The sequence below is a fragment of the Balaenoptera borealis genome (genome assembly GCF_965194805.1).
Source record: "Balaenoptera borealis genome assembly, chromosome: 3".
NCBI lineage: Eukaryota > Metazoa > Chordata > Mammalia > Artiodactyla > Balaenopteridae > Balaenoptera > Balaenoptera borealis.
This window is the reverse complement of record NC_138866.1, coordinates 63,419,921-63,427,636: the sequence shown is the minus strand read 5'-3', so window position 1 is coordinate 63,427,636 and position 7,716 is coordinate 63,419,921.

The window sequence follows — 7,716 nt, the reverse complement described above, 5'->3', positions numbered from 1 at the left end:
TCGCAACAGCAAAGAAAAACGAACAGAGAGATTATCAGGGCAAAGTGTTCCTGCAAGGGGTAGATGTGTGGGCCGCGAAGGGGTGTTGAATGGTCTCCGAAAATCGAATGCACGGAAATGTCGCGTTTTCGTCCTGAGGGACTAGGCTGCCTCTTTCAGCCGCCCGGATTTGTCTTTTCCTCTTCCATACGTGAAGATTCTTTCTCGAGATCAAGTGGATCCTCCCCAGACGTGAACAAAACGATTCAACTATTGTGTGTCGACTTCCAGTGGACCTTGTGCTGCGTTATACTATTGTGGTCGGTGCTACGGAGCAAAGCGAGGCTAGACACAGGACTGGAGACTATAGGGTCAGGGAAGGTTTCCTGAGGTCCTAACTGCGAAAAGATCAGAGGAAACGTATTGTAGCACCCTTTTTTCTTTCTCTTTTCTTTTCCTTTCTTTTTTTTTTTTTTTTTGGCTGCGCCGTGGGGCATGCGGGATCTTAGCTCCCCAACCAGGGATGGAACCCACGCCCAGCGGCAGTGGAAGCGGGGAGGCTTAACCACACCACTGGACCGCCAGGGAAGTCCTAAGCACCCTTTTCTGATTACTGGTTGTCTCAGGAAGTTTCCTTTCTTAGTGTGTATTTCCTAAAAATAGAGCATTTTCTTATCTAACCCCAGGATAATTATAAAAATCAAGAAATTAACATGGGGGCTTCCCTGGTGGCGCAGTGGTTGAGAGTCTGCCTGCCAGTGCAGGGGACGCGGGTTCGAGCCCTGGTCTGGGAGGATCCCGCGTGCCGCGGAGCAACTAGGCCCGTGAGCCACAATTTTACTGAGTCTGCGCGTCTGGAGCCCGTGCTCTGCAACGGGAGAGGCCGCGATGGTGAGAGGCCCGCGCACCGTGATGAGGAGTGGCCCCCACTTGCCGCAACTAGGGAAGGCCCTCACACAGAAACGAGGACCTAACACAGCCATAAATAAATAAATAAAATTAAAAAAAAATAAAAAACAAAAATGGATACCATTTAAAAAAAAAAGAAAGAAATTAACATGGATGCAATATTATTATTTACTCTATAAACATTATTCCATTTCTATCAATTGTCTCAGGAATGTCCTTTATAGCAAAGGAAAATTCAAAATCACATGTTGCATTCTGTATCCTGTCTCTTTAACCCATTTTAACCTGAAATAATCCCCAGGCCCATCGTTTTATTTCATTATGCAGGCATTTTTGAAAATTACAGGCCAGTTATTTTGTAGAATGTCCTTGGTTTTTAGGTTGTCCTGCATTCACATTCAAGTGCGCATTTTTGACACGTAGACGACATAAATGGTACTGTATCTGTTTACATGTTGACTTATGTCCCTCCAAAAAAATATATATATATGTTGAAATCCTAACCCCTGATACCTATGAATGCGACCTTATTTGGAAGTAGAATCTTTGCACATACAATCAAGTTAAGGTGAGGTCAGTACAGTGGGCCCTAATCCAATATGAATATTGTCCTTATAAGAGGAAAATGCCATGTAAGGACAGAGACACGTAGGGATAACGCCACGTGAGGACAAAGCACAGATTGGAGTGATGTAGCTGCAAGCTAAGGATTGACTGTCACCACTAGAAGCAAGGAAGAAGCAAGGAAAGATGCTACCCAGAATCTCGGAGGGAGCGTGGCCCTGCTGACACCTTGAGTTTGGACTTGTAGCTTCCAGAACTGTGAGAGAATAAATTTCTGTTGTTTTAAACCACCCGGATTGCGGTACTTTATTATGACAGCCCTATCAAATTAATCCAGTGTCCTCCTCTGGGCATCACACTGCAGGCACGTGAAGTCAGTTTGTTCAGTTATTGGTGGTGTTAACATTGATTACTTGGTGAAGGTGGTGTATCAGTTATCCACTGCTGTGTAACAAACTACCCTAAAACTTAGTGATTTAAAATAGTGACCATGTTATTTGCTCACCATTCTTTGGGTCAGCAACTGCAGCTGGGCTGAGCCGGGCAGTTCTGCAGCTGTGATGTAGGACCACTCGTGCAGCTGCAGTCAGCTCGTGGGACAGTGGGGCGGGTCAGTCTGAAGGCCCTCAGTTGACATGATTCATCTTCACTCCCGTAATTTCATCCTCCAGTAGGCTAAGTCAGGCTTCTTCTCATGGTGGTCTCAGGACAGCAGGTGAGAGCGACTCCCAACGAGCAACTGTTTTTCAGTCTTCTGCTTCCATCGCATTTACTAATGTTCCATTAGCCAAAGCAAGTCACATAGCCAAGCCCAGAGTCAACATGGGAGGGTGCTGCAGAAGAACATGGTACCGGGGCCAGTATTGTAACCCTCTGCCACTGGGGGTGTTCACCAGGTTTGCCCCTCGTAATTATTAAGTAATTTGTGTGGAGATAATTGAGGATATGTAAATATCCGTTACAAAACCTTAACCCAATAGTTTTTAGTATCCACTGTTGACTTGCATTATGGTTGCCAGATGTTGATTTTCTAATTCTGTCCTTCATTCCACATTTCTTAGTTGGCATTCTGTTGTAAGGAAGAAGTTTCCTTCCTTCCCTAGGTAATCAACGTGAACTCATGGCTGTGTTTAGTTGTCTATAATCCATGACTGTTTTCATTTATTTTGATGTTTGGTTGTTCTCATACTGGGCCTATGAAAGACCCTTCAGGTTGGCTACTGTGTCCTTCTGACATGTCCATATAATTTTTGGAGCCTTTTCTGGCACAAGATATTCCAGGCTCATCTTGTACCTTCCCTGACTCCTGGAAATCACCTGTTTCTCCAAAGAGCCCTGGTTCTTTTTAGTGGAGAATGACATTTAGAAAGCAGGATCAGGACAGTGGGTTTCCCTACACATATCTATATCTGTTAAAAATAATGGGCCCAGGAATAAAGACGCAGACGTAGACACTGGACTTGAGGACACGGGGAGGGGGAGGGTAAGCTGGGACGAAGTGAGAGAGTGGCATGGACATATATACACTACCAAATGTAAAATAGATAGCTAGTGGGAAGCAGCCGCATAGCACAGGGAGATCAGCTCGGTGCTTTGTGTCCACCTAGAGGGGTGGGATAGGGAGGGTGGGAGGGAGACGCAAGAGGGAGGAGATGTGGAGATACCTGTATATGTATAGCTGATTCACCTTGTTATACAGCAGAAACTAACACACCACTGTAAAGCAACTATACTCCAATAAAGAGGATTAAAAAAAAGAAGAAAGAAAGGGGGCCCAGGTACTTCCCTCGTGGCACAGTGGTCAAGAATCCGCCTGCCAATGCAGGGGACACGGCCTCGAGCCCTGATCCGGGAAGATCCCACATGCCGTGCAGCGACTAAGCTCGTGCGCCACACCTACTGAGCTGGCGCTCTAGAGCCCGTGAGCCACAACTACTGAGCCCACGAGCCACAACAACTGGGCCCGCGTGCCACAACTACTAAAGCCTGCATGCCACAACTACTGAAGTCTGCGTGCCACAACTACTGAAGCCCGCGCGCTTAGAGCCAGTGCTCCGCAACAAGAGAAGCCACCGCGATGAGAAGCCCGCTCACCTCAATGAAGAGTAGACCCCGCTCTCGCCGCAGCTAGAGAAAGCCGGCGCGCAGCAACGAAGACCCAATGCAGCCAAAAATAAATTAATTAATTAAAAAAAATAATAATGGGCCTGTACTGATATCTTCAATTCCAATTTTCAGCTTAACACCACATGGTTCCTCCTTGCCCTCCGCCATTCTGTATTTGCATCTCCTTTCTTCAACAGTGAGAACCTTGACTCCCAGCCTCCATTTACTCATTAGCTCAATCCTACAATACAACAGCATTGGTACAAAACTGTTACAACCACATAGCTATGAAATACCAACCTACTAGGGGACACTTCAGTATTTGCAGTTCTTGTCTCTAGAGTTGAAAACGGTTATGGTCAATGTACTGTGTTCAAAAGTCATTTCGGTTGGTTATTTATTTCTACTCCAGTGTGGTTACACTAGTCATCTGAGATACAGTTAGGTTCATTTGTACTTATATCCAATTTTAGGGTCTTTTCCCCCTGTGTTTTTTAAAAAAATGTTATTTATCTTTGGCTGCGCTGGGTCTTCGTCGCTGCGCGTGGGCTTTTCTCTCGTTGCGGCCAGCGGGGGCTACTGTTCGTTGCGGTGCGCGAGCTTCTCATTGCAGTGGCTTCTCTTGTTGCGGAGCCCTGGCTCTGAGCGGGCGGGCTTCAGTAGTTGTGGCTCGCGGCCTCTAGAGCGCAGGCTCAGAAGTTGCGGCGCACGGGCTTAGTTGCTCCGCGCGGCATGTGGGATCTTCCCGGACCTAGGGCTCGAACCCGTGTCCTCCTGCATTGGCAGGAGGATTCTTAACCATCGCGCCACCAGGGAAGTCCTCCCCCTGTACTTTTTTTTAAGCAGCAGTTTTTCTTTCTTTCCTTCCTCCTTCCTTCCTTTATTTTGGCTGTGCCGGGTCTTAGTTGCGGCACGCGGTACCTTCAGTTGTGGCCTGTGGGATCTTTAGTTGTGGCGTGTGAACCCTTAGTTGCGGCACGCATGCAGGGTCTAGTTCCGTGACCAGGGACCGAACCCCGGCCCCCTGCGTTGGAAGTGCGGAGTCTTACCCGTTGGACCACGGGGGAAGTCCCTCCCCCTGTGTTTCAGAAACATATCCAAAATGTTAACAGCGTTCCCAAAATAATTACATAGAAAGGTACGCTCAGAAAACTGTCACTCTCTCCTTGCACTCACCCATATAGGTAATTTCATCAGTTCTGGTTTAACACTCCTGGGTTTCTTTTTGACAGACGGTGTATAATTTTCTTTTTTTCACATTTTTCATAGACAAAGGGTAGCATACTACATATATGCGTGCACTTTATATTTTTCGCTTAACATCGTCAATGCGTCATATCTAGAGAAACCTGGAGGTCAAGGAAACCTGCCCTAAGCTCCTCGAGGCCACACAAGCCAAAGAGAAAGTAACAGACTAGAAAGCCGCCTGAGGGCTAACTGCCCCCAAACATAGCGATTTCCCAAAGGGGAAAAGGTTAGACGTAGACGGTGCGAAAAGTGAAACCCCTCAATCTAACTTTAAACAAGAACCTAATGTTCATTTTAAGTCGAAGACTCTGAGCAGACGCCTCCTGCGTTCTCCCTGCTGTCCTCAGCCGGCTTGGGGAAAGACTAGAGGCGCGGGACTTCCGGAGAGGGGCGTGGCGTATGCAGATAGAGAGGCGCGCAGAGGCTGCTGGTCCCACTCCGGCTGGGCTTCCGCGTCCTGCGTGTGGACAGCCGAGGACTCGCGAGGCTGTTGCCGGGGTGGGCGAGGCCGGAACGAGGGGCATGCAGGGGCGGAGGGCGCGGAGAGGGCGTGAGGGAAGTGAGCGTGCGTGAAGAGGTGGGCGATCGCGAGGGTGTGGGGCGAGGGTGGGCAGGAGGCTCATACTTACCTGGCAGGGGAGATACCATGATCACGAAGATGGTTTTCCCAGGGCGAGGCTTATCCATTGCACTCCGGATGTGCTGACCCCTGCGATTTCCCCAAATGTGGGAAACTCGACTGCATAATTTGTGGTAGTGGGGGACTGCGTTCGCGCTCTCCCCTGACGTTCGGCTTGGTGAACAAATAGAACAGAGTTTTCGCAGTGCGTCTTGTTGAAGTTCGTGCTGGGGGTGGGTGGGGAGTCCTGTGATTTACTGTGTTAACGTTTTCTTTTTGGTGGACTCTGGCTTAAAAAGTTTATTTGTGCGGAGTGGTGTGCTTCTATAGTGGGTTTTCGAAAACAGGACAGTGTGTCATCTGCAATGAACTTCCAACAAACCGTGCTTTGTTGGTTTCTGAACCGTTGTTAAAGTTTCCCGAGTCATTTAACGTTTCTGTGGCTCGTTTTGCTGTTCACCAGCAACGTGTGCAGTGTCGGGCAGTGGGGAAAAAAAAAAAACGTCTACGCCTGTGAAGGATGCAGAGTCTGCAAAAGTACTGACGTTTACAGCAACATGAGCGAAACCAGCACATCACACTAACAAAATCAGAAGAAAACGAACGTTATATAAACCGGTTACGTGTAAAAATCTCTAAAGTAAGGGAAGTTAACTCAAAAATAGCAGTCGCCCCACAGGCACAGAAAACAAAGCTCTGGAGAAAGATAAGTTAGGAGTAGGAGGTGGATGAATGTGGAACGCTATGTAGGAAGAAAGAAGTTTGCCCGAATAGAACGTTGAACTTTATTCTGCGTCCTCAAGTAATAACACAATGAAAAACAATCCGCACCTCTACATCCGGGACTAGCACCATATCGTAAATCACCCAGTTTTAGTAAGTGAAATTTAAAAAAAAAAAAACAGAACTACGGACAGAATTCCCTGCCTGTCCGGCGGTTATGACCCCTGTGCGTTCACTGCCACGGCCCTGGGTTCAATTCCTGGTCAGGGAACTGAGATTCCCCAAGCCGATGAGCTTAGCCAAAACACCCCAGAGAGAGAGAGAGATGTATATGTACATACGCAAACACACACACGCGTACATACAATGTGTATTTATAACATTCATCTCAGGCTTAAAAATAAAACGGACACTGTTCCCCAGCAGGTTCTAGTTCTGAGTCCAGGTAAGATGAATAATACTGTGTCCTTCCTACAGAGAAATCACAGAACACTCCCCGTTCCGCTTCATCAGCAATATGTCTGAACACCATTTGCTTGAGTCCCAGGGTGAGAGCTACTACGGCCAAAACCAAAAACCGGAACGCAGTCCCTGAGCCCTGGGAGGGGACGCACCAGGCCACGCCATCAGCCTCCAACCTAGCCTCTTTCAGCTCCTTATCACTTTAGGAGAATGTGATCATTTTTACAGATAGCAGAAAAATGCAAGTCAAGTGTAAGCACCTTATTTTTCTCACATACCTGCCCCTTCTCTTGATCTACTGCTTCTGCTGCTTCAAGCTGTAGGGGAGGCAAAACTTTACTTTTTACCCTTTGAGGGTCTCTGGCAGGGCCTGAGTATTAAAAGGATATAAAACAGGAGCGGGGACTTCCCGGGGGGTGCAGTGGTTAAGAATCCGCCTGCCAACGCAGGGCACACGGGTTCGATCCCTGATACAGGAGAATTCCCACATGCCGCGGAGCAACTGAGCCCGTGCGTCGCAACTACTGAGCCTGAGCTCTAGAGCCCACGAGCCACAACAACTGAGCCCGCGCGCCTAGAGCCCGTGCTCTGCAACAAGAGAAGCCACCGCAATGAGAAGCCCGCACACCGCAACGAAGACTAGCCCCCGCTCGCCGCAACTAGAGAAAGCTCGTGCACAGCGATTAATTAAAAACAACAAAAAAATTTTTTTTAAACAGGAGGAAAACATGCAGATTTTTGCATGTATGTAGATGAAAACCCAAAGAAGTGGTTAAGCGAGTCTCCGAGGAACCCTGGTTCCTTTTTTTTTTTTTTAATAAATTTATTTTATTTTTTACTTTCGGCCGCGTTGGATCTGCGTTGCGGTGCGCGGGCTTCTCACTGCAGTGGCTTCTCTTATTGCGGAGCACGGCGCGCGGGCTTCAGTAGTTGTGGCGCACGGGCTTAGTTGCTCCGCAGCATGTGGGATCTGCCCGGGCCAGGGCTCGAACCTGTGTCCCCTGCATTGGCAGGCGCATCCTTAACCACTGCGCCACCAGGGAAGCCCACCCTGGTTCCTTTTATTGGCCCTGGTTCCTTTTGTTGGAGAATGATACTTAGAGACC